Source organism: Nomascus leucogenys, chromosome 13 (assembly GCF_006542625.1).
Source record: "Nomascus leucogenys isolate Asia chromosome 13, Asia_NLE_v1, whole genome shotgun sequence".
NCBI classification, from domain to species: Eukaryota; Metazoa; Chordata; class Mammalia; order Primates; family Hylobatidae; genus Nomascus; species Nomascus leucogenys.
The window spans coordinates 26210797-26237511 of NC_044393.1; the positions used below are offsets into that span (position 1 = coordinate 26210797).

General features: G+C 43.0%; 1 protein-coding gene across 1 annotated transcript in view; it reads right to left on the reverse strand.

Annotated features, from left to right (window-relative positions):
• The window catches only part of CTNNBL1 (catenin beta like 1), a 177844-nt gene that overhangs the window by 42107 nt on the left and 109022 nt on the right, over positions 1-26715 (reverse strand). The gene's annotated exons all lie outside the window — the stretch shown is intronic.

A 26715-nucleotide genomic window follows, 5' to 3' on the forward strand; every position in this document is an offset into this window, starting at 1 on the left:
CCAACTACTTGGGGGGCTAAAGTGGGAGGATCATGTGAGCCCAGGAAGTCAAGGCTGCAGTGAGCCATGATCGCACTACTGCACTCCAGCCTGGGTGACAGAGCAAGACCCTGTCTCCTAAATAAATACATAAAATTACATTATAGAAAATGACAGCAAATGGGACAGGGGCAGAAACTAATGATGGAGAAAATGCTCTCCCAGCCAGAGGAGCTACGAATGGTAGGAAAGGTAGCATCAGAGTTAAGACTTGAAGGACAGGTATAGGGAAGAGGGGGAAATGACAGCAAGAATATTCCAAGCGGACAGACCAACATGAAGTAAAGAATTAAATTAGAAAGCACAGGATATGGACAAAGAACTGGAAAGAGATCAATGTCACAGGAGGGAAGGAAGGATGAAAAGTAATGAGGCTGGAAAGATGGGGTGCAGATCAGAGATAAATATGAATGTTGGACTATGAAAAGCAGACCCTCACCATCACCCCAATGGCCTGGCATTTACCTACTGGCCCAGCCTAGTTGGTCGCTCTGCCCACCCAGCTTCAGAACCTGCACCTGCCTTCCACAGCCCAAATGGTTAAGAAAGACACACATGGGTCAGCCAGAGTTCTATTCTTAGCATGGAAATGGTCCCTGCACTCCAACCTATCAGGCCCATATCTTGGCAAGATCTTGCAGGGCCACTTTAAAATTCAAGGCCATGCTGCAGAGCTGCCTTTGTTTCCACAGAACATCTAAGGCCATTAGCTCTTTTGTTTTAAGGAAATCAAACAGCAGTGTTCTTCTCTCACTTCCAAAATTACAGCCTGTGTCTGTTTTATTGTTGAACCTTGCCACCCACCTGCCCCTGCCCCCTGCCCCCCAGATGGACAGACATCCTGGCTTCTGAGAAGACTCTAGATGCAAACAGGATGTTTAAAATACCCTAATTAGATCGATCTTGACTTCAGCAGTGGTGTGCTGGAATACAGATTAATCTGTTCCATGTCTGGCACTGGCAGCTGAAGTAGCAGGAGGCCCTGTCAAATCAAGCCATAACATTACACTCCTCTGCCTTTATTATTATTTTTTTCCCTTCTTACATTTCATTATAATGGACATCTGCCTAGCAGGGGATGTGGCAGCCCAAGAAGAGTCACGCGTGTGTGCTCAGCCACTCCGGCTGAATATTGATACCCTTCTCAAGACAGATGGATCTGTGTGAGCATCTATATATAGCCCCTTTTAACACATACACAGGGTACATATATTCCTATCCTTCACAAACACTGAATATTGCATAGGTGGCAGGCACTGGGCTAGGGGCCAGGAACTTCAAGAGGCCACATCGATTGCAAACCTACTATGTGCCTGTGTGTGCTTTACACATGTTATCTCATTTAATTCTCACAACAATCCTATGAAACACATTTTATTAGTCTCCCCATTTCACAGACAAGGAACTAGAGACTCAGTTGGGAAAAGAAATTTGCCTTCCAGGGTCTCACAGCTAGGAAGTGACCTAGTTAGTTCCACCATAATACAACTTGATTGTTTTCCTCAAGAGTTAAAATATATCCAATAGGCATATTAAAAAAAAAAAAGCATTCAACCTCACTAGTAATGCAAGTAAAGTCATGAGATAGTTTTGTGTGGTGAAGCTTTCAAACACCTAACACTTGGAAGGATGTGTAGAGATGAGCTCTCATTCTCTGCAACACATGTGAGAGCTTATTGTGTTGTACTGGAACTACCCTGTTACAGGAATCTCAATAGACGGTAAACTCCTCAAGCCTGAAACGCCAGGCCCGCATCTCAGTCGTATCTGTACCTTCAGTGTCTAGTCCTGTGCTATGAGTTCAACGAATGCTGACTGTGATATCATAACAAACCACCATGGTAAGTTAGCTTGAAGAGGTACGTATGCATAAAAAGGGAGTAACTGACTCCCTGAGAGGGTCTGGATGAACCAAATCATGAAGAAAGAGTATGGAATTTATCAGGGAAACAAAGGGGGAAATGCATTCCAGACCAAACACAAGAGATTTAGAGGCCCGGAGATATGAAGGAACATGGCATGGGGTGGGCTGCAGGGGATGGGCAATAAGGTGGAAGGTGAGGCAAGGGAAGCAGGAGGCCTGCACACTCAACTACAGAGTGTGGACTTTCTCCCACAGGCCCTGCAGGATGGATGATGAAGATAAGCTGCATGACCAGGTCTGTGTTCCACGAAGACCACCCTGGAACAGCTGCAGGGATGTACACTGGAGGAGAAGCAGGGTCAGATCCAGATACTACAGAAGCACAGGCATCAAGCACAATCTCCTGCACCCGGGTGTATCTAACAGTTAATTCTCCCCAAGCAACAATGGAAATAGTTAATGATCTTCTGGAAAGAATCCTGATTCTTCCCCTGAGAAAGAAGGAAAGTCTGCTATAGAGAACGCTAGAGTTAGGGGACAAGGATTTCTAGTCCATACTTTGAGAAAAATCTTCTCTGTAACTCTGAACAGGTCTCTTTTCCACCTATTCTCAGGGCCTCAACATCTTTGTCTATAAAATGAGGTGGCCTGGATGATTTATAAGGTCCTCTCTCAGCTCAATGATAAGATCTTAGTTATCAAAAGAGATATGAATAGCTACCCAATGACCTGGCAATTCCACTCCTAGATATTTACCCAAGAGATCATAAAAACATATTACCACAATAAAACTTGTATAAAAAATGTTTATAGCAGCTCTGTTCATAATGGCCTGTCAATAGGAAGAATGGAAAAATATATCCACACACTGGAATACTACCCAGCAGTAAAAAGGAACAAATTACCAATGGATGTAACAACCTATGGTGAATCTCAAAAACAGTATGCTAAGTGAGAGCCTAACCCAAAAAGAATATACACTGTATGAGTCCATTGATAGGAGGCTCTACATGAGGCTAACCTACTCTACGGTAAAAACTCAGAATAGTGGTTACCTCTGTGAGGCACAGGGAGGGATCTGCCCAGGAAGAGGCATGAGAGAATGCTCTGGGGTGATGGGAACGTTCTGTATCTTGACATAGTTTGTATTTATCATCACTGAAATGGTGCACTCCAGATCCGTGCATTTTACTTTTATTTAAAAATACGTATTATACATACCCAACTCAGTTAATTTATATGCATGCTAAAGTGTCTAAGGATGAAGTGTAATGCTGTCTGCAACTTACTTTCTACATCAAAAAATAACATGGATGGATGACTGAGACAGACATGGATAAACATGTGGTGAGGCAAATACAGCAAAATGTTAATTGTAGAATCTGGGTGGCAGGTACATGAGTATTTGCCGTACAGCTCATCCAACTTTTCTGTATGTTTGAAAATTATCTTAAGAAAATGTTGAGAAGGAGGCAAGAAAAAGTGTGCACTTGGAATATGAATGATGAGATACCCAAAGGCTATTTTTCCAGAAAGCAGTTTTTATGTCTGTTGTTTGAAATTTTGAATGCCTTTTCCATTGAAATAGGTCCATTGAAACCCATTTAATGTGAAATATTGCCAAAATTAACTCAGTAGTCTCATCTTTCATTTGTGATGAGGCTCCACAAGCATTGTCTAAGCACCTACTGGGTGCAAAGCAATATGATAGCTGTTGCCTTTGGTTAACTCACTTGTTTTCACTGTTCCCATGGGATTCCATTCTCTTCTTTCAGAATATTCCAGCATATTATGGATTTTAAAAGTGTTTAAGTGTTACCTTAACTAATTTACAGCACTGTATCTGTGGGAAAATGTGCCTTGCAGCAAGAAGTGAGTATGTATGCTCAGGAAATGCTTTTCTGTGCTACATTACTTCTCTCTATGAACGCAGAGGGAACAGACCGGAATGACGTGGCATCTGACATCACCTTTCAGAGCTTGGGCGGAAGGCATGAAGTTTCCTAGGTCAAGTGTTTGTATATTAGGGAAGGCCCATATCTCAGATGGGTTGAAGGAGAGGTCCACGAAGCCTTAAGTGCTTGCGATGTGTGTACACAGCTGCCTCCTTTGGAAAAGGAGACTCCAGCCTGTAGTTTCCTTTCTCATTTTCTATGGCTCCTGCAACGGGCTTTGTCAGTGAAACCAACCCCATCGCTACAGTGGCAGCAGTGTGGACTGAGGAAAAATGCTAATTCTGGGGAGCACCATGAAGAATGAGCTGGGCACCAGTGACTTGAGGAACTCAGAGAAGGCCTGGCTAAACTCTGCCCAAGAGAGATGCTCTATACACCAAGGGGCAGCAATCAGACTGGCTGAGACTGCCAGTTGCCTAATATCCATTCTCTTACTACTTTTTTTTTTTGAGATGGAGTTTTGCTCTTGTCGCCAGACTGAAGTGCAATGGCACAATCTCGGCTTCCTGCAGTCTCCACTTCTTGGGTTCAAGCAATTCTCCTGCCTCAGCCTCCCAAGCAATTGAGATTACAGGCGCCCGCTGCCACGCTCAGCTAATTTTTGTATTTTTAGTAGGGATGGGGTTTCACCATGTTGGCCAGGCTTGTCTTGAACTCCTGACTTCAAGTGATTCACCCACCTTGGCCTCCCAAAGTGCTGGGATTACAGGCGTGAGCCATCACGCCCGGCCTCAGTTTCTCTTTTTATTTAATTTCTTATTTTTATTTTTTGAGATGGAGTCTCACTCTGCCGCCCAGGCTGGAGTACAGTGATGTGATCTCAGCTCACTACAACTTCCACCTCCCAGGTTCAAGCGATTCTCCTGTCTCAGTCTCCCCAGTAGCTGGGATTACAGGTGCCTGCCACCAGGCCCGACTAATTTTTGTATTTTTAGTAGGGATGGGGTTTCACCATGTTGACCAGGCTGGTCTCAAACTCCCGACCTCAGGTGATCTGCCCGCCTTGGTCTCTAAAAGTGCTTTGGGATTATAGGCATGAGCCACCACACCCAGTCCATTCTCTTATTTCTTAGTCATAGAACCCATTTTATTTGGAGGGATACTGTGACCAGCTTAAAAAGCACACACACAACAATTACAACTTCCCTTATAGTTAGGTATGATCATGTGATTAATGTGAGGTCAGAGATTTGGGTTGAACTGGTATTTGGGACTTCCCGGAGGGGACACGTGTCCTTCTGCCCTTCCTTCTCCCCTTTTTGCTTTCCCGCTGTTTGGAATATAGACGTAATAACTGGAGCTCTAGTAGCCATCTGGGACCATGAGGCAATCTTGAAAATAGAAGCCAGGCACTTTTATAGGTGCTTGGGACACATTAAAAAGCAAACAAACATCCCTGGCCTTGTGATAAAAATGGCAGAATAGAATGACAGAAGGAACCTGGGCTCCCAATGACACCACGAAGCTGCCATTCCAGTCCTGCTGACCTCTGGACTTGTTTTACCTGAGAGAGAAATAAACCTTCATGTGATCTATTTTGTTTAAATCATTGTTATTTCTAGTCTCTGTTACTAACAATCAATTGCAATTCCTGATACACTAATCCAGTAGGTTCTTTTCTAGGAAGTTCTAAGTAGGGCCAAAAGAGAGCCTGAGAGTCCTGAGAATTCAGGCGTTTACCCCAAGCAAAGCTGAGTGCATGGTCGTAGTCATTTTTGGAAGCAGCCACACAATCCAGCGGGGAAGGTCCTAGTGCCAAACGCAACCACTGGTGAAAAGGTGCATTCCCTTCTTTTCGCCTCACTGTCAAGGGTCTCTTCAGAACACTTTCCCATTATTACATATGGACTCCGAAGAACTTGGCTGGAAGCAGTGACACAGTTTTTTATCATTAACTCACATCCTTGTAATGGCAGAAATATTAATAAATGCCTGGAGTTTCAGCACCTTTATTTTATCTTTGTATTCCACATTTACTCACCTTAGCAGCACCTACACCTGGCAGTATGCTGAGGAAGTGCTATGAGGCTGGCTTCTGAGCTTCAGCCCGAGTCCTCTAATGAAGATAGCTATACGTCAGCGCAGCTGGTTCACTTTGGTTTCTTGCAGTGCATCACTTTTAGCAGTAGCTCATCTAAAGTAATTTAAACTGACTTTGTGCCCTGGAAGCTCTTCCAGGATTTGAAAAGTATATTATATAGTTACCACTTCTCTCCCTACCCCCACCCAACTAAACACGTAGAAAAATCTTTAGATCCTAAAATGAGACTTTGGTCTTTTGTAAGGAGTCCTTTTCAGTGGTTTGCTCACTGTCTTCTCAACTAGTCCTGGACAGCATGCCAGGGCCTGGAGCCACACACCCAAGGCTGAGCACAAAGGCTCAACTGGGAACTTCCCCACATTCTCCCTCATCAGCAATGTCTTTGTTCTTCCATTTCCCCACTGTCCAAGCATCAACCTACCCTGGTGCAGGAGAGCCGAACACCGCAGTCCCAATGCAAAGAAGGTGTTCACACTCCTCTGAAAATCTTCCCTGGATGCCTGCTTTAGACAGAAATTCAGTTGGTGGAGGAGGGGGCCTGTTTCCAGGGCCTTCCACGAATGATCTAAACCTACCTCTTCACTGCTTTCATCTTACACGACAGTCCTGCCTTTCTGCTCTTCAAACAGCCGCTCCCTCCTCCTCCTATTCTTCCCACATTAAGCAGCAAAGTCCTCCTTGAAGCTGCTGCAGCCTCACCAACTGTTGAGCTCCACACACACTCACACTCCCTCCAGGCTCCAGGGCTTCAGCTGATTTCCACAGAAACCAGAAAAACTTGCTGCAGACCCAAGGCAGCCTTATGTTCATTTTCTTGAAGTCTGACTTCTTGACCCTTCTTCCTTTAGCCAGTCAGGCGGCAGTTAGAGGACAGAAGGAATTTCAGCACTGCACTAACATAGCTCTTTCTTTTCTAGTCTCAGCCTAACAAATGAAACCATCCTATAATCTTTCATGCTCAGAGACTACTGGAAAAACAGGCAGTCATCTCTGTAGTGAAAATGCTTCAGGACCACATTCTAACAGGGATCAGACTCATCACCGAGAGGAGATAAAATAACCCAGTGAATCCTCGAGAACATACTGTATTTGTGAAGAATGAGTCCATGCTGTTTTATTAACCGGGTACAATCAACTATATTGGTGAATATATTAAGTACTTTATTGCCATCATCATTTTCTCCAAAGTTAATCTTTCTATACGCCCAGTGCAACCATTTTAGAATTGTACAAATAAAGAACTAAGGGCCTGCAAAATCTGCGTGCCTTTCCAGACAGGTCTTTCTGAGGAGCGAAAAACCATTTATTAGTACTGTGTGCTGGATTAACATGCTGGGTGCTTCATATACTCTTTCTCACTTAATATTCATGACCACCCCTGGAGTGAATTATTCTCCCCATTGTACAGATGTGAAAAAATAAGGCCCAGAGAGGTTATGAGCCTTACCCAAGTTTTCAGAGCTACTGAAAGCCAGAGAGTCTTTGATCTCACTTCATGAGCCAGCTTTCTCCCTACCACCCTAAATCTGCCTTCCTAGTGGTAAACTAAATTTACTAGCACCCAACTTTCCAGGGTGCTGCTTAGCAGAATGAGTTGTGAGAAATAAGCAGAGTCCATTTTGAACAAAGCTATAAACTGAAACTCCAATGTCCCTTTGCTTTATATAAAACAGATGGTTTCTGGCAAAAACTAACTTCAAAGTAATTTCTGTGAAACAAATTCTATTTGTCTACCACTATGGAATCCAAGATGCATTCCCAAGGAAGGAGCTCCCCAGCCCACTTCATCATAAATACTTGGTAAAAGGGAATGACGGGCAGCCAAGGCAGATGCTGGGCATGGCTGCAAATCAGCAGCAGTGCGTCCTCGCTGGCAGCAGTATTCTATAACTCCCCTCAGCCTGGCCATGTCATCTTCTCTGTTCAGGGAAGACACCCACACCAGGGCCACAGGAATTCTTCCTGCTCCTAGGCAGCCTCTGACATCACCCTGGTAGCCCCTAGAAACTACGTGTGGTAGAGTTAGACACACGCTGGCACAGGAAGCAGAAAATACAGATTTTATTCTCTAATAAGCACAGTAATAATCAGAAAGGCACACTTCCTTTCTGGGATTCAGTTTCCCCAACTGTCTATTGAACAGTCCTGAGATCTGGAAGATCTCAACAGCTATAAAATTCTTCCCTTTCTCTATGACAGTGGTTCTCAGTGGGGGGTTGTGCAGGGCGAGGGGTGGGAGGATTCCACTGTTTGAGATATTCTGCAATTTTTATGTGTGTGTTCATGATGACTGACTGTGGGTTGCTACTGGCATCCAGCTGTGGCAAGAGGCCAGGGATGCTGCTGAACACTCTACTATGCGAAGGAGAGCCCCCCACAACAAAAAATTATCTGGTTCAAAGTGTCAATAGTGCCAAGGGTAAGAAACCCTGATCTAAGTTACTTCTGGCATCTAATGGTATACAGCTGAACTATCAATAGATTCTATTGCTAACATATATATTCCAGCTAGGAAAATGCCTAAATCCAAGGCTCTTGCTCATATCAGTCATTGATTTTATAAATTAAAAATTCCACAAAGGGTAAAATTACATGATGTCTAAGGTTGCCTTAAAATATTACAGGAAAAAAAGAGGGGAGGCGAATGAACAAGATTGGCAAAACGTTATTCACTGAAGCTGAGTGATGGGTACATAAGGATTCAATATATAATTTTCTCTACCTTTGTATATTTCTGAAATTTTCCCTAATAAAAAGGTTTATTTTTTCCTTTTGATTAAGTCTACTTAAAGGGATATAAAGGACAAAAGGGATTACTATCCACCCCCACGCATAAGGCATAGTCCTTGCCTAGCGGAGCTCACAGCTGAGTGGAAACTAGCAAGCCAACCACCACTATACAAAACGGATGCTGTCGGGAGCATAAGAAAGGGAGCAGTCTCAGAAACAGAAATGGAAAATCAGTAGAGGCTTCAAGGAGGAAGTAGGATGAGGGAGATTTCAAAGAATAAGTAATCAGTCTTACAGAGATGTGGGTAAAAGGTCATCTCAGTCAGGGGACGCATCCAATGTCAAGACGTGGAGGAGAGAAAAGAGTAACGCCGGGAGGGGCTTCCCTAGTTTAGGCTAGGTGGAAACGGCAGGGGATGAGCAAGGGGGTACTGGCAAGAGAAGGCCAAAGGGGCAGGTCTTCTGTCATGCGAAAGTCTAGATTTTATCCTAGACCTGTATTAAGACCTGAAAGGATTAAGCAGCAAAATCACATGATCTTATTCATACTTTACAGCCACCAGAGGCAGTTCATTTGTGTATTAGTTCACGTTCACACTACTATAAAGATACTACCTGAGACTGGGCAATTTACAAAGAAAGGAGGTTTAATTGACTGACGTTCTGCCTGGCTGGGGAGGCCTCAGGAAACTTACAATCATGGCAGAAGGTGAAGGGGAAGCAAGCACCTTCTTCACAACGTGGCAGGAGAGACAGAGAGAGCGCATGGGGGAACTGCCACTTTTAAACCACTGGATTTTGTGGGAACTCCCTCATTATCACGAGAAGAGATTGGGGGAAACTGGCCCCAAGATCCAATCACCTTCCACCAAGTCCCTTTCTGGATATGTGGGAATTACAATTTGAGATGAGATTTGGGTTGAGACACGGAGCCAAACCATATCAATCTGTGTCTTCTGGGACACTGGAAGGAGCATAGGATAGACTGGAGAGTGGCAAGAATTCCAATAGTAAGGAGAAGAAGGTTGCCGTTATCTGAGAGAGGAACTAAGGGGAGCAGAGTTCCTACTGGAGATGGTATGAATTGCAAGGAGATTAAAATCAAGAGGTACTTATGTTATTATGTTATTCCTAACTGATGTCATTAAATGAACTCCAAAGCAGAGACAGAAAGAAATATTTGCCTTAAGGAAACCGAAACCAGGATCAACACAGAAGAATCTACAAAAGATCTTAAAAGGGCAGAGTGCGGTGGCTCATGCCTGTAATCCCAGCACTTTGGGAGGCTGAGACGGGTGGATCACCTGAGGTCAAGAGTTCAAGACCAGCCTGGCCAATATGCTGAAACCCTGACTCTACTAAAAATACAAAAAAATTAACTGGCTGTGGTGGTGCGTGCCTATAGTCCCAGCTACTCAGGAAGCTGAGGCAGGAGAATCGCTTGAACCCGGGATGCGGAGGTTGCAGTGAGCCAAGATCACGCCAGTGCACTCCAGCCTGGGCGACAGAGAGAAACTATGTCTAAAAAAAAAAAAAAAAAAAAAAAGATCTTAAAAGACAAAATGAATTTAGTAGATTTTAAAGATGATACTCAAGGAAGACAATAATATGTGGGCTATGGCTCCTTCTTGACTCTCCATTTCTGAAAATTTTAGGCTTATACAAAAGCTATGACACTGTGGCTAGAAGTGTCTGCTCAGGCTGGTGTAGGAGGGAAGCCAATCATAATTCTGAATGTTAAAATCCCAAAAATGTAATTCTGGAAAAAAATACTTTAAAAAATTCTTTAAAGATACTTATTTATATTTTTAAAAGGGGCTTATTTGAGAAACATATAAAAACATGACAGAATACTTCATAGGCCACTTTCCACAATAAAATAGGCAATAATTACATATGTATTTTTGCAAGCATAAACACTCAGGTATACCAATGACAGTGGTACGGGTATGACAGTTAGGAGCAGACAAACCCTATTCATAATGAGGCAGATAAGTAAAAAGGAAAATGTACAGGTGAATATCATTAGGGTTGGTGATGGTGTGCACCCAGCTTTATAATTTCAGTCACCTGAAATATTGTGATGAATAACCTAAGTCTTGATGAGATCAATCAAAAATAATGATGGGTCACCACTGTACATAAGCAGTCACCCAAAGAGCCTAGATCTTGAGAAATTTTACATTGAACAAATGCAGATACACAAAAAGACATCTCTTCATTTATGGGGGAAGTTTCAACATTTTTACATACACACACAATGCTTATACACAAAGGTGATGTTGTGATAATGCACTTTTGTCAAGTCAAATTTGCAAAAAATGCATAAAATGAATTAGAACTCTCTAAAAGTCCCTACACAATTTATACCTGCAGTATTGGAAATGATGCAAAGATGAAATATACAGCAAAGTGAATTGTAAGAAATAATGCTAACAATTTAAAATAGTGGTGGGGGGAGCCTAAAAAAGGAAAAAAACAACAGAAAGAAAATTTGACATATGAAAAGTATATTACAGAGACAGATTATGGGCAGTTACACAAAGCTAGTCCATAAGAGGTGGTCGACTTTCATGATCATTAACTATATTTTCAAGTCTTGTGTCACAATAAATTGCTAATTTTTTCTTTTAGGACATGGCTCTCCTTGGAGAATATATTCACATTCATTTTCTCTGGTGCTGCTCTTTTTGAAGTTATTCTGATTCCCGTGATTCTGATTTTGAGGATTTTAGAGTTCAAGGATTTCAACATCCAGGATTATGGCATTTGGGACTGTATCTTTTGGGATTATGATCCAACCCATTTAGGAGAAGGCTGTCCTGGTCCAGGTCCTCTGCCTGCCTGGTTACTTCTATTAAGTCTTGACAAAGACAGTAGTCTGGCTCACTGAGCTTTTAGGTCAAACCCCAAGACCACAAGGCTGGAATACTTGCCTTTCCCAGAGTCCCAACACATTCTCTGTGCCTTTGTATACGCTACTCCCTGGCCTAAAGGCTCTTCTGTTTCTTGTCCACTTGGGAAATTTCTACCTACTTTCAATCTTTCTAATCTCCTCAGGAGACTGGAGGATCTCCCAAAGTTGACTGGAAGTCTATTTCCTCCTTCAGTGCTTCCAATGACAACTTAATAACCTCTAATGTATGTATTGTAATCATTATTTGCATGCTGTCTCCCCACGGAAAGGTAAGTGCTTCTAGGGTGGGTCTGAGGTGGGTCACTGTGTCTCCCAGGATCTAAACCTTGCCTGGAATCATTAAGTGTTCAACAGGTATTGTCTGAAGAACTGAAGAATGACGAACTCATGGAAGAAGTCGGTTGAGGTTTCCTTTGAGCCACCTTACGAAGGTTTGCACAGAGACTTCCTAAATGACTCCAGTTCTGGGCTAACTCCTTAAGATGAGCCTCTGAATCAGATGTGGGCTTCTTTCATCTTAAAGCTTAATCCTGAGCTCATTACTTTCCAAATGCTTTCTGTCATCTGGGACTTTTGACAGAGATAAGACATGCTACAAATAGATATTTCCAGATCCACTTCTTAAATAAAGGCCATCCCCAAGAGTCTCCCAGGTATGTGAGAAGGGAAGAGGACTTACATTTGTTAAGCATCTACTACATGCCACAATAAACTTGTGAGGCAGATACCAATATCCCATTTTATGGATTCTTGCTACTTAAAGTGTGGTCAGAGAAGCAGCAGCCTCAGTGTTACCTGGGGGCTGGTTAGAAATACACAGTGTTAGGCCTCACCCCAGACCTACTGAAGCACAATCTGCATTTTAACAAGATCTCCAGGTGATTCGTCTGTGATATAAACTTTAAGAAGCACTGTTATAGATGAGGAATCTGGGATCAATGAAGGTAATTAACATGCCAAAGGTTACACAGCTGGTGTGAGCTGGGATTTGAACTCATGTCTGCATTTTCTAAAAGGCTGTGTATTTCCCACCACACTGCTACTGACACTCATGCCAAGCTTGTAGCTTAGAAAAACACATCTAACTTTGTATGAAATATATTTTTAAAACTTTATTATAGCATGGTTCATTATTTCAAAATTGAAGAATAAAGTTATTTTAAAAAGTTCACATCCCACATTACCAAATACAAAAAATCCTGGTCATAGAGGTTTCTTGCCTTGGCAGGTCAGAATTAAAAATCTTTCTAGTTTATTTCTAAAACAGCTAAAAGTACTGGATTGTTGCCTTGGTGATTAAAATTCATGTAACTTCTTGGTTCTCCAATGTCTCCTTGAGAGACTGAAGCCTGGGATCAAGATTACAGGCCTTGGGGGGTCCTAGCAGACATTAAACTGTCTGCACAATTTGAAAAAGTACTTAACTTCTTTGGGGCTGTTTTCTCAGTAATAAAGCAGGCTAACAATAACCCACATGGAGTTGATGTTAGGGATAATGACATCACGTATACACTGGAACACAGCAAATACTCAGTAATGTGAGACACTATCACACTGTCGCCATCATCAGTATCTACAGTAGCCTCAGACCAGATGACACATCATCAGGAAAATCACCCAGTTAACTAGGCTAGCAAACATTGTTATTCCAGAAGTTTGCCAGCCAGCAGGCATACTTAACATAGACATGATTTATTAGTAATCAATACATTTAAGAAAGTTGTAGGCTTTTTTGGTGATTATCAAAATGACATGCTTAATTTATTTTATGATAACCCTGCAGCAATCAGGGACCAAATTAACCATACTTTTCTTTCTACTTTGGAGCCAGGGACAAGGAAGGAAAGCGTTACTTAGAAAAAGTATAAGGAATGTAGAAGAGACAAGGGAAAAACAATGAATGTAATACACACCACAACACTACCATGTCATACATGTGCATAATTTTACAGTATATAAAGCACTTTCTCGTATATTATCTTATCTGATTCTCACATACTGTGAAACATTGTCTCCATCTTAAAGGTGAGGAAACTGAGGTTCAGAGAACAAACGACACTCAAGTCACAGAACCTAAGCACAACAGTTGTGGCAGACACACAAACCCAAGTCTTCTGAACCCAGCCCAGGGCTACTTTCTACTAGACTACCCAAGTGATTTAAATTTACTACTCTCACAAAGAGAGATGTTCAGCGTCAGAAAATCACCCCCAGGACCAGTTCCCAGCAAGTTTCTACAGCCCCATCCGCAGTGGTGACCTACCCAGCCTAACATACACATCCTTTCATAGACTGCTCCTAAAAGAGAAAAGGGCTGCTTCTCTTGAACCTGATACTTGAGAATAATTTCTGTTTAGGGATCCTTTGTTTGGCTACCTGGAAACAATGTTCAACATCTTTTCAACCTCCTTCTTATGCTAATTACAGCTCATCAGCATCTGGACACCCACAAGCAAAATCAATCTGGCTACAAAAGCAAGCCAACAACATTTTCTTACCATAAAAAAAACAAACAAGTAAGACTGCAAGATGATTAAATACACAGAGCATTTCCCCAGCAACCTGCAGGCTGCTGCATATAAAAATCACATCCAATATTACAAGAGTCCAGGAAGGTAGACACTAACAAACATCTCACACACGTAATTGTATTCTTTATGAGCAGTGAAAGGTATACAAGTTTATTTTCAGTTTACTCCCTTCCACATTATATCTTCTGTTAGATGCCAACATGTCTAACACATTCAAGTATTCACACATTTAAAAAAAATACCATTTGAAAGGCATCTTCACTTCCCCTTCTTATGCTATAACCAAATGAACCTAGATGCATTAGCCTTCAGTCTACAACTCACTGTCTTATTACCCTGAAGTCCCAACACATTCACAACACTTAGAAGAGCCAGTGTGGGCCAGGCATGGTGGCTCACGCCTGTAATCCCAGCACTTTGGGAGGCCGAGGGGGGGCAGATCATCTGAAGGCAGGAGTTCCAGACCAGCCTGACCAACATGGTGAAACCCTGTCTCTACTAAAAATACAAAAATTAGCAGGGCATGGTGGCACATGCCTGTAATCCCAGCTACTTGGGAGGCTGAGGCAGGAGAATCGCTTGAACCCAGGAGGCGGAGGTTGCAGTGAGCCGAGATGGCGCCACTGTACTCCAGCCTGGGCAACAACAGTGAAACTCCATCTCATAAAAAAAAAAAAAAGGAGGAGCCAATGTCACCATCCAAGCCCAGCTCACCTCCCCAAACTGCTATTACCTCCACAACCTAATCATTTAACCTGAAGTTTATCCTGCCTTCTAAAAATATAGTCTAGCTCCTAACTGTATTAAAAGGCCCACCGCTGCTAAAAAATGCCCAAGATGCAGTGAGTAAAAACAGTATATCCATCATGATTCCCTTTATACAAAATTACACACACACACACACACACACACACACACACACACACAGTCCCTAACATGGTGTTTGAATGGATGGCGTCCATGATGTTTTCAGTAATTAACTCTGGCTGGTAGGATTGGGGGTGATTTTTACTTTCCCTTCATCTTTTTTCACAATTTAAAAGTTTTCTACATGAGTTTATTTTATTCATACTCAGATAAAGCAATAAAGCTGCGTTGAACAAGCCTTCCCCAAAGACCCACCATTCAAAAATCTTCTAGTGGCACAGAGAGAAAGTAAAAGGGCTGCTTACCAAGGCTTGTGCTATGAGAATTCTGGCCAGTAGCTCTCAACACTAGCTGGGCAACAGAATCTAGACCCCCTACCCCCTTTTTTTCTTTCATTATTCTCTTTTTATAGAAGGATCTGGAGCTTTTTGAAAATATAGATGCTTGGAGCCCCAGTCCTCAGAATTGCTGGAGGAGGGACATGTATTTTGTCAAAACTCTTTAGGTGATATTGATCAGTCAGGGTAGAAACTACATATTTATGTCTCATTCTCAAGAGGGGGACAACAGGGAAAAAGGCCAGAATGCTAAGGGAAGTGTTTACCTAAAGGCACGTAACTTTGCAAGGTAACCATGCAGGGAATGGTTAGGAACAGAAACTGAAGGTTGGGCAGTGCTGGGCATCAGGTATGGAAGACCACGAGTAGAGTGGATACAGTGGGTAGATAGATAGGCCTGAAGGCCAACAAGAGGCACAAAAAGTGAGGCAGGGCGAAATGTTTGGAACTGAGAGATGAAGGTTATTTATGCAGTACTTCGGCCAAGACTACTGACAGCTTAAGAGACTGAAGAGAAAAGACACCAAACAGTTTAAATTAGTCCCACTACAGGTTAGCAACCTTAATTTATGATTTAAAAAACCAAAACAAACCAAAAACAGAAGAGCGCTGCTTGTGATTCAGTTTTTGGAAGCTGCAGGAAAATCCTAGGTTCAATTCCTAGGAAGGCCAGGTACTGGCTGTGTGACCTTCAGAAAATGACAAGTTATCTGGGCCTCAGTGTTCTCATCTATAAACTATGGGTAATAATACACAGCTCATAGGGTTATTGTGAGGATTAGGTAAAATGAGCTAATATATTAAAAGCCTATTAGCGGACAAAGAACAAAAAAGGCCCCCAAATGGCAACATTAGGAAGCATATCCCAGTAAAGATTAAGTGTTCAATTTTAATAAACCAGATCCCACAGTTAATTACTACCTAGCTCCTAAGTTATTTCCCCATTTTGGCACCACCTACAAATGCTGGAGAAATAACTAAAGGAGTCTGGCTATTTCTCTACTTTTGTTTCTACATTGCTGGCATTTGTTTTATCTATATAGATATACTACACCCTAAACTATTTCTATAAAACTTCATCAAGATTATAAATGAAAACTAACAGAGTCCTACTGACACAATAACAGAGCATCAATGGAAAATTCTATTTCTAAAATAAGAATTCTGGTAATGCTGTCCCTAAAGAGCCAAGTTTCTACCTGGCAAAATGAAAAACACAAAAGAAAAACAGGAGTGATAAGTGTTTCTCCTTCATCCTCCCCAACCAAGCCCTCAATATCAAAACTGAATTTGGGCTAATTAGCTGAAACTATCAAAATAACTGAAATTAGTACTATACCTACGACCTGTAAAACTTTGGGAGAGTCCTCTGTCAGCAGAGCAGAGTTAAAATAACTAGCCTAACAGCAATGACTACTAACACCTAATGAATACTTACTAGGTACTAGGGCACCAGTACCGTCCTCAACACTGTCCAGAGATTAACTAAGTCAATCCTTGCAACAGCTCTATAGGTCCTTCCAGGTCTGGCTTCTGCTTAGCTATCTAATCTCCATACTCTCCTCAGCAAGGACTGGCACCAGACTGGTCTCAGAGAATGCTCCTGTGGAACTTGGTAAAAATACAGATCCATTGACTTTATGCAGACTGCTGGAATTAGAAACTCTGAGAACACGTCCCCAACATTTTCAATGAGATTCCAGATGATTCTGATGGTCAGCTAGGTTTAAGGCTCACTGCAATTTGTCCCTCCCAACTTTTTTTTTTTTTTTTAATACATGCTGCTTTTTCCATTGACTTTCCTTTACCTGGCTAACTTTTACCAAAGGTTTGGCTCAGGGGGCCACATTCCTGGTGGGGGGGGCTGTTTCTAATCACCAGTTCTCTCACTACCCACGTTGGATGGGGCGTCCCCCCTGTGCCCCCACAGTGCCTCATACTTCCTTCTACATCTTTACCTTGTAACATAAATGCAGGTTTCTGTGTCTGTCTCCCTAGCTGAGCTGTCAGTTCATTCACCTTACATTTTTACCTCATAATAGAAATGCAGGTTTCTATGTCTCCCTAGCTGGGCTGTGTGAGCCTGTTCAGCTTCTAGCTACAGCACCAACCCTGACACAAAGCAGGGACTAGTGGTTTGTTTAATATAAGAATGAATGAAGCCTCACTGACCTACCTTTGGGGCATCTATCCATAGAAATAGACCCTCTGCAAGGGCAGTCTAGAATGGGAGCTTCAAACTGAAACAGAAGAGTCTGGTACCTGTTTGAAGACGTAATGAATTTGAAAAGTGCTAGCATAACCAGGATCGTAACTGAGGGTCCACGGTAATATGCCATCATGAAAAACAGTGGCTGTCCCATTTCCCAGGAAGCTCCTGTTACGACCCAGCCTACCCACATATAAAGTCCTGGGTCACAGCTAGGCTTCACAACCACAAAAGGCAAGAGGTTTATATCCTATATGTAAACATGAAAACTGGAAGAGGTAGGGACCCATTCTATTTTCGAAAGAAGGCAAATGTGCAATAACTATATTACCATATTGAATGCTACCTGCTAGAGACTACGTCAGACACTCATGATCATTATTTGTAACAAAACATTCTAAGAAAGGTTTTATCAGGCTTATCTGACTGAGGAGGAATTCAAGGTCCAGAGAGAAGAAATAACTTGCCCAAGGCCACTAGCTAGCTTGCAGATAGAGCTGGGTTTGAAATCAGGCCTATCTGCCTACAAAAGCAATCTGCCTTCTATGACTTTGTGCTGCCTCTGGATTACCAACCAGAAGACCACTGGAGCCACCCTGGTGTTGGAAGAAGCTTTAGAAGTAGACTTAGGCTCAAATGTTGCTTTGTCACTAATGTGCTAAACGGTATTTTGGTAACTGACAAACTGTCTGAAACTCACCTGTGAAAAGATGACAGAAATGCCTAATTCATAAAGGTACTTTATGTGCACCTGTAAAGCCCTGAGGCTTAGTAGACAGATGCCCGATAAATGTGAGCTGACCATTCATCAGTTTTCCCCACTCCCTCGAAAGAGAACAGTTGCTTCCAGAATGGCAAATTCATCCTGTCTCACTGTCTTCTTCAATGGCAAACAGCTATGCTGTGCTCTACTTGGGAAAGACCTGTGGGTAAATCTTTAATATGACTTGAACCAGTTAACAAACCAGATGTGCACCACTCAAAATCATCCCCTCAAGCCTGATGAAAGGAACCCCAAATCCAAACACATTGTTTATTTCAGCATCCCTACATTTTGTCATCGAGGTCAGGAATGAGACATGCAGCTGGAAGGAAAGAAAAGGAATTGATCCAGAAACTATTCAATTATAAGATTTTCAAATAGCAACAAAAAACAACAGCAAGACATTTTCATCCTTATTTAACATAAACTGCTGCTAGTACATGGCTTAATGCCATTCTTAAATACTGTTCACCCTTCATTGGCTTATTGTTCTGACCACTATAACCAACTCTGTCATTGTCAAGCTTGGAGAATACAAATATGGGCACCGGGGTGGTGGCAGCAGCCTCTGAATCCTCTGTTTATAGCTTAGACAGAGGAGAAATAGGGACCTGAGGTTCCTTGGTATATCCTCTCGGGGAAGGTTTTTATCTCGTATTCCACACAGAACTGGCACGTTTACAGCCCGCCTCTAGGACTGGTAGATTCAGGAAGGAAAAGAAGTTCTTCTGGCAAGTACCTCTAAAATTACCAACATAGAAGGAGGCGGAATACAAACTGGAAACTCATCCTCATTCCAGCCACTAATACTAATGAAACAGGGTCTGTGCTAAGCACTTGATTTCTGTATTATTTCATTTAATCTTCACTTGTTACCCTTATGAGATAGATCCTAAGAGTATCCCAATTTTACAACAGAAGAAATTACAGGCTCAGAGAGGTTAAGCAACTTTTCCAAAGTCACAAAGCTGGTAAATGACAGAACCAGGAAACCAACCTAAGTCCTGTCTTAATCCAAAACCCATGTTCTTCATCAGCCATATCACAATAACTAGCTATACATGCCTAGTGCCCACTGCCCCTCTGCCATTTCCTTCGCTGGCATAATAATGAAATACTATGTATCCTTCGAAGAGTACTCAAATGTTATCTCATCTCTTAAGCCTTCCCAGAATCCCTAAGGATACTCCTTTCTCTGGGCTTCTTCAACCACTAATGGAACATTTATTATAGTGTGATGTCTGCAGTCAGTATTAAAATGATCTAAATCAACATTTATCAACCCACCTGTTATGGTCTAGATGTGGTTTATCTCCACCAAAACTCATGTTGAAATTTAACTGACAATGTAATGGTGTTGAGAGGTGGTGAGACCTTTACAAGGCATCTGGGCTATGCGAGATCCACCCTCACAAAGGGATTAATGTAGTCTGATGGGAATGAAGCAAGTCTTGCTCTTGCTGGACTAGATTAGTTACTGTGAGAAGGTTGTTATAAAGCAAGGCTGTCTCTTGTGTCTGTTCTCTGCACATGATCATTTCCCTTTTTGCCTTCCACCGTGAGTTGATGCAGCATGAGGCCCTCACCAGATGGGCTACCTGATCTTGGACTTCCTGGCCTCCAGAATTGTGAGCCAAATGAACTACTTTTCTTTATACATTATGCAGTCTCAGGTATTCTGTTATAGCAACGCAAAAATGGACTAAGATACCCCTGACATTGTGTTAGATTTGCATAAGTTACTTCAATTAATTCTTACCCAAGAAGGTAGGTATTAATTCTGATCTTAAAGATAAAAAAACAAACAAACATGTATTGAGAACTACTACAGGACAGATGCTGAGCAACCTTATGGTACAACCATAAATTGGTTAACTCATTAACAACACTCTTTCATAATGCTCTTAACGACCAGCATGTGTCTCATGTTGATTATAGCCAGTACATGATACAAAGGTGTTAAATAAATTCATTTATTCATTCACTCAATATTTACTGAGCACCTACCATGCACCAAGCACTATGATAGGCAGTACAAATGCCAAACAACAATTTCATCAAGTTATTTTGCCATCTGCCCCTAATAACTTCTATAATTTGAAACAGTAAGAGTCCCTACCACTATGATGACTTGTCAAAGCACCAAGGTCTTCTGATCAAGAACTCTTGACTATCAGCAATTCAGAGAAGAGCAGGCTAGTCTGGACCCAGGACAACAAATAAAATGGCAATGACTTCGTGAAATGAGTGTGACATTTGTGATCAGGAGCTGAGGAACCGTCTCTCAGTTTAGCCACTTACCCACTATATGACCTAAAGCCATGACTTCAATGAGTCTCACAATGACCGCATCTTCAGAATGAGAAATAACACCAAGCTTGAGGGGCTGTTGTAAGGCTCAAACATGATTAGATGTGTAAAGACTCTCCTACAGGTGCTGAATATAGGGAATAACAAATGAACATATTGGCTGAAATTCTAATGCCTTTTGTTTCAGTCTGTACCATCATCTCCCTCCCACCAGAAGTGTCTTTCTCTGTAAGCATTTCTGTTCTTGTGTTCCCTTTAACAATGAAATATTCTTGTCTAGTATGTCTTTGTAATTGTAATATAGTTTTGTGGTAAATATCAATAAAATTGCTTTTTCCCCCGTGTCTATTTTCCTACTTCTTCAAACTGTAAATTTGCTGAGGGCTGGGAGTCTCTCCTACCTGGGTGGTAACTTTGAGAGGACATGAGAATTGGGAGACTAAAGCAGAGACTTATTAAGGTTGCAATGAAGTTCAGGAGAGATGATGAGGGCAGAGACAGTGGCAACGAAAAGGACTGGTTCAAGAGATTTTCTAAGGTGAATTCATAGGGCTGATGATCAATTACACGTGGGGAATATTAGAGTAAAGCATGGCATGTTGATTTCCACAGTGGGTGGTGGGGAGGAGGCTGGTGCCATTTACCAAGCAGAAAAGATGACAGCAGTGAAGGAATGGATATGGTTTTGAATAAGCTGAGTTTGAATATCTGGTGCTGTCTGCTGATTATTAGCTGTGTCAACCAGAGGTTGGGAGTGAGAACTAGATTGAAGATCTGGGAGTCAACGGCAGATAGATGAAGGTTAAAGCTGCAGGAGTAGATGAGATCACCCAAGGAGAATGCATGGAAGGAAAAAAGGGGAACTAGGGGAAGACACTGCCGATCTACTCAAAAACGAATGCCTGAGGGCCAGGCAGAGGAAAAGGATCTGGAGATAGAATACTAGGAACAGCAGTCTCCCCCAGGACAAGCATTGTATTCTGTTCCTTGTCTCCACTGGATCTGTCACATACTAGGTCTTTGCTATATTTTGATCATAGCAGGAGCCCCAGTAAAAGCTGGCCTCAAACAATGCCATGTCATTACAGCCCAGTACGAAGACTTTTAAAAATGTTTTTTTTTTGTCTGTGCTGGCTAACCTCCTTTCTTTTCTGACTGCAGGAAAGGTTTTGCCGTTTCCTTCTTCTAATCCTAGGAGGCGGTGTGGGAGCTCTGATCCGACTTCCTCACTGTTAGGAAGATACACAAGGCAGCTGTATGCTTCCTGACATGTGGAGTCCACCGGAATCACTTACAATTCTTTGCTGATGACAGAAAAGTATTCTTTAAAGAACTGACCTATCATCAACTGCTGTCACTGCTGAAAAGGTAAAAATGCGTGTATATACCTAGCATGCACACCACACACCTACACGCTGCTCAGTGGCTCACTCCCTTAAAGCTCTTAACAGCCTCCAGGGGAACTGTGTTAAAACAGTGCAATTAACTAGAACTGCTACAAACTCAATAACTCACATACCTAATGAAGCAATACGAGGAAAACTGGACCTATTTTAATAAGAATTTTTAAAAGAGACAAGAAGTAAAGGTCGGATGCCATTTCTGGATCCCACCTCTTTTCTTCTTCCCTCCTATTCTGAAGCAGTTAATACCAAGGAGACAATATATACTGTGCTATTCTTTTAAAACCAAGGAGGCAGCCAATCATGCTAGTGCACCCAAGGGCAAATCATTTCTTTCCAACCCATCCCCCAAGCTTAGTGCCTCCCCTGATCTATTTCTGAAGGTTTTATTATGCAAACCTGAATGGATTTCAATTATAATAATTCTTTTCCTTCCCCACCCCAAGTCACAAAAAAGGAACTAAATTACCAGCATTCTAGGTTGTAAGGGCAGTTTTGCTTTTACTCCCCTATTTAGAGTCACCTTAATCTAGAAACTCCCATCTCTCAAGCCCTTCTGTTGGCTTGGGAACACAGCTGTTTTTATGTCACCCACTACTTAGCATAGCTTGACTCCTGACATTCCCATCAAGAATGGATTTGCCCATTTGCCCACAGTTATCACGGAGCAATTAGACCACAGGCCAGTAAAACCAACCTACCCTCTCCTGGCCCTCCCACAGTAGAGGTGTGGGCATTTTCTCTGCCTGGCCATCCCCATGGGTACGTGTGACTAAAGCCAGGGTGGGCAGAGGTGGAGACAGTTTAAGGTCTCTTATGGTGCCTGCTTTATTCTGGGGTCTATGCTAAGCATCTACATGTCATCTCATCTGACTCTCGCAAACACCCTTCATGGTGGATTCTAGCCTCATTATTTTACAGATAGGACAAGTGCGGCCCACGGAGCTTAGGAATTTGCCCAAGATGGTACAATTGATAAGCAGCAGATCCATCTGTACCACCTCAGGCTGCACTGTGACTTTGGGAGTCACGGGAAGGCCCTAAGAGGTGACAGGGGCTATGATTGGACCAGGATGGTCTTAAAGAGGCAAACCACGATGCGTGATATCATCTGAGGGACCAAAATAGATGCCCCTTTATCAACTAAGATGGACCCTAAGGTTCAGGAAATAAATGTCACCTACAGGTGGAGGGTTCAGGGCTCAGCTGGCATAGCAACTCCCTGAATTCCCATGGCTACAAGAAAAAAACACACTCTTGTGAAACTCCCTAACAATATCAGGCAAATTATCAGACCCCTCTTAACTCTGATTGGACAGAGGACTGGCCTTGCAAACATTCTTTTCCGATAAGCAACTGCAGACTTCCAGCCAGTTTCAACAAGCTCAGAGAGACTGTACACAAACTTTGTGTCTTACAGTTCACCTTTTGACATAAAGAGCCAAATCCTACCTCATTTTAATGCTAAAACCCTGCCCCAGAGTGAACACGGGATGTGTTACATATGTTTACCCATTGCGCATGCACTTGACTCCCCTCATAAATATGTGTAGCTTTCTCCCAAAACCTGCTGAATGTGTATGACTCTATTGACTAATACAGACCTTGTGAGGCCTAAAACCCAATCTGCCCTTTCGTTTTTTGAAGACAGAGCACCTTTGGTACACGCCACAGACTGTCTCTTCCTAGTTTACAAACTCGTATCATCAACAAACCTCTCCTTTCTACTAGTTAGCCATCCTGGTGCTCTTGTGGACAACAGTGACAAGCCCCTGAAGCTTCACAAGAAAGAAAGAGAAGAGTGTGGGGTAGCTCTCTAGGGCTTCTGGCGAGCTGATTCCCAGGCCTCAGTGTTCCACCTAGGAGCTGGGCTACTCCTAGGTGCTTGTCATAGGGTGGCCTTGCCTATAGGGAAGGTCTGTGTAGAGCAAAGCTCTTGAGGGTGTGGCTCTAAAGTGGGGGTTCTGCCATAGTCTCCAAGCCAATGTGACAGAGTTAAAACTTAGGGCTAGCAACCCACTCATTTTAGCATCCAAAAAAGCTGGGTGAAAGACCATTCACTCTAGGTGTATGACTGACTGACAACCATCAATCTGAACTGAAATCAACTGTATTGACTTCAACCTTGTAGGTTTCTGAGGAAAGTCCCAAACCCATGTTTGTCCTCAACGAGCCTTTCAGGGAAATGGTTGTTCATTCACACAGTCAAGAAACATTTACTGTGCATCTATACCACATGCCAAGCACCACGGGACCAGGCAATGGGATCTAGAGGGGACAAGGCCATTGGTTCCATAATTTCAAGGGCCATGAAGGCAGAGTCCTGAAGATTCTGTCCTAGTCTAGGGGTTCATGACGTGCTTCCCTGAGAAAGAGACATCAAAACTAAGGACCAGGCCTGACACAGTGGTTCATGTCTATAATCCCAGCACTTTGGGAGGCCAAGGTGGGCGGATCACTTGAAGTCAGGAGTTTGAGACCAGCCTGGCCAACATGGTGAAACCCCATCTCTACTAAAAATACAAAAAGTAGCTGGGTGTGGTGGCGGGTGCCTGTAGTCCCAGCTACTCAGGAGGCTGAGGCAGGAGAATTGGTTGAACCTGGGAGGCAGAGGCTGCAGTGAGCCGAGATCGCATTACTGCACTCCAGCCTGGGCAACAGGCCAGGAAAAAAAAAAAAAAAGGAAAAAAAAAAACAAAACAAAACTAAGGTCCAAGGACAACAAAGATAGCCAGGTAGACAGGTTGGAGAAAAATCACTGCACATGCAGGGAAGAGCACGGTGGAAGCCCAGGGGCAGGAATGAGCTGGGCATGCCCACCAGTATTCCTGATGGTCTGAGGCCACTGTGCTCTAGCTTAGCATACAAATTTGGCCCACTTACGTGAGAAGGGCTGGCACACAGAGGCCAACGAAGAGCACAGTCTTACTCAGAGGACAGGACAAAGAAACCCTGCACTGTCCTGCACAGTGTGCACTGCTCTGCTCTGTCTCCATTCTCACTCTGCCATTCATGGCCAAAGGCCGGTTTGCAGGAGTGGCAGCAGCTGGCAGAGGTGGCAGGAGTGTAGGGCTGTGCTTTCTCCTTGTGGTTCACTTCTGCTCTCTGGGTGCTGGTCCACTCAGGATGCAGAGCTCATCCTCCCCAGCCATTACAGCCCAAACATGCCTTCTAGGAGATGTCTTACCAAGCCATTGCCCACACTAACATAATGTTATCACATTCCTAATGCGGGTACTCTAAAGCAAATGTACTGTTACCAGCACGCCACCGGGCATATTTTTCAGAAGAAAAGCAGCTGCTCACTGAATCTGTCACTTCCTCCTCTTCTCAGTGCCATGCCCACAGAGCAGGAGCCTGCTAAGGGCTGTTTTCCTTCACACTCTCTTCCAGCACACTCAAGATGCAGCCTCAGGTCTCTCAGTGGAACCCAGCAGGTCAGCCACAGCATCCACCCTGAGGAGCTTCCTGGCTCATAGGCAATCCTGACAACCAGAGCTTGTTCCTGAGAATCTGAAGGTGCAGCTATCAGAGCTTCTAGTTCACTAGTCCACTTCCCTCATCTTACAGACCAGAAAGCAAAATGCAGGGCAGGGAAGTTAAGCCAAGGTTCCAAAGTTGCACACCTAGTTAGTTGTAGAACCCATAGCTCGGTTGCTTTCCCAGTTCATCTCCTCTAAAAAAAAAAAAAAACAAGGATGCCACTAATACTTCATAGGTTGTGAGTTTTAAATATGATAGCAAATAGTGCAGCCGGGCCAGGGAAGTGGCAGGCTTTCACTAAATGGTGACTGTCTGAAAAGTTTATCTCCTAGATCTCCAGGACCTCCTCCATTCCCTCTCCCAGGGACTCATTTTGCTGAATTTTCAGTGGGGAAAATCTAGCATGGGGTTAACATATTTATAGCAAGTGTTTGGTCAAAATGAGCTAAAATGAAGTCTCTACTTGTTCTCAGGTCTCTAGGCTACAGTATTTGCAAGGCCAGTTCCTCCGTTGCTCCAGCCAGATTTCCTGTTGTCTCTGGAGAGTTGATTTGATAGAGAAGATATCACTGAAGATAACTACTGAAGGTAGGTCACACCACCTTCCCTTTAGCCACTCCAAGTTGGGAGAGACCAAGCCAAGTCAATTGGAAAAGAGACAGGCAGGAGTTCTCAAACTTTCGTCTACGAGGATGAGGAATGCAAAAGATCCTGCAGATACCCATGCCAATTTCACCAAGCACTGACAAAAAAAAAAAAAGCCTCCTAAACCATGGGACGAACATTGCTTCTGAGAAGACAGCCAAATGAGCCAGTCAGCTCAGCTTCTCCTCCTCTCTCAACACACTACCTCCCCACTCCTCTCCACCTGCTCCCCACACTTTAAAATAACCATCCAACCATGTAAATTCCCTGGTGCAAGTGTCTGCCAGCCTCCAGCAGAACTGTCAATGCTCATAAATCCCTGGCCTTCCAGATTGCACTGTGGCTATTTATTGGGGAGAGGGCTGCAGCAGGCCACTAGACAACAGCAGGAAGAGACTAGCCTAGCAATAACTACTCTGGTTACAGCGTCGCAATTCATGGCAGCATTTTGCTGGGAGTGTGCACCATCAGGGAGGAGAAACATAAAAAGGGGAATTTGGGCTATAAATAGTTTATTTTGGCAATTCCTGATGTTGGCTGAATCATACTTTAGTACAGAAATACATGAAAGCACCACTCTGGAGGTGACATGTGTTGCCACCTCATTACTCTTTTCAAAA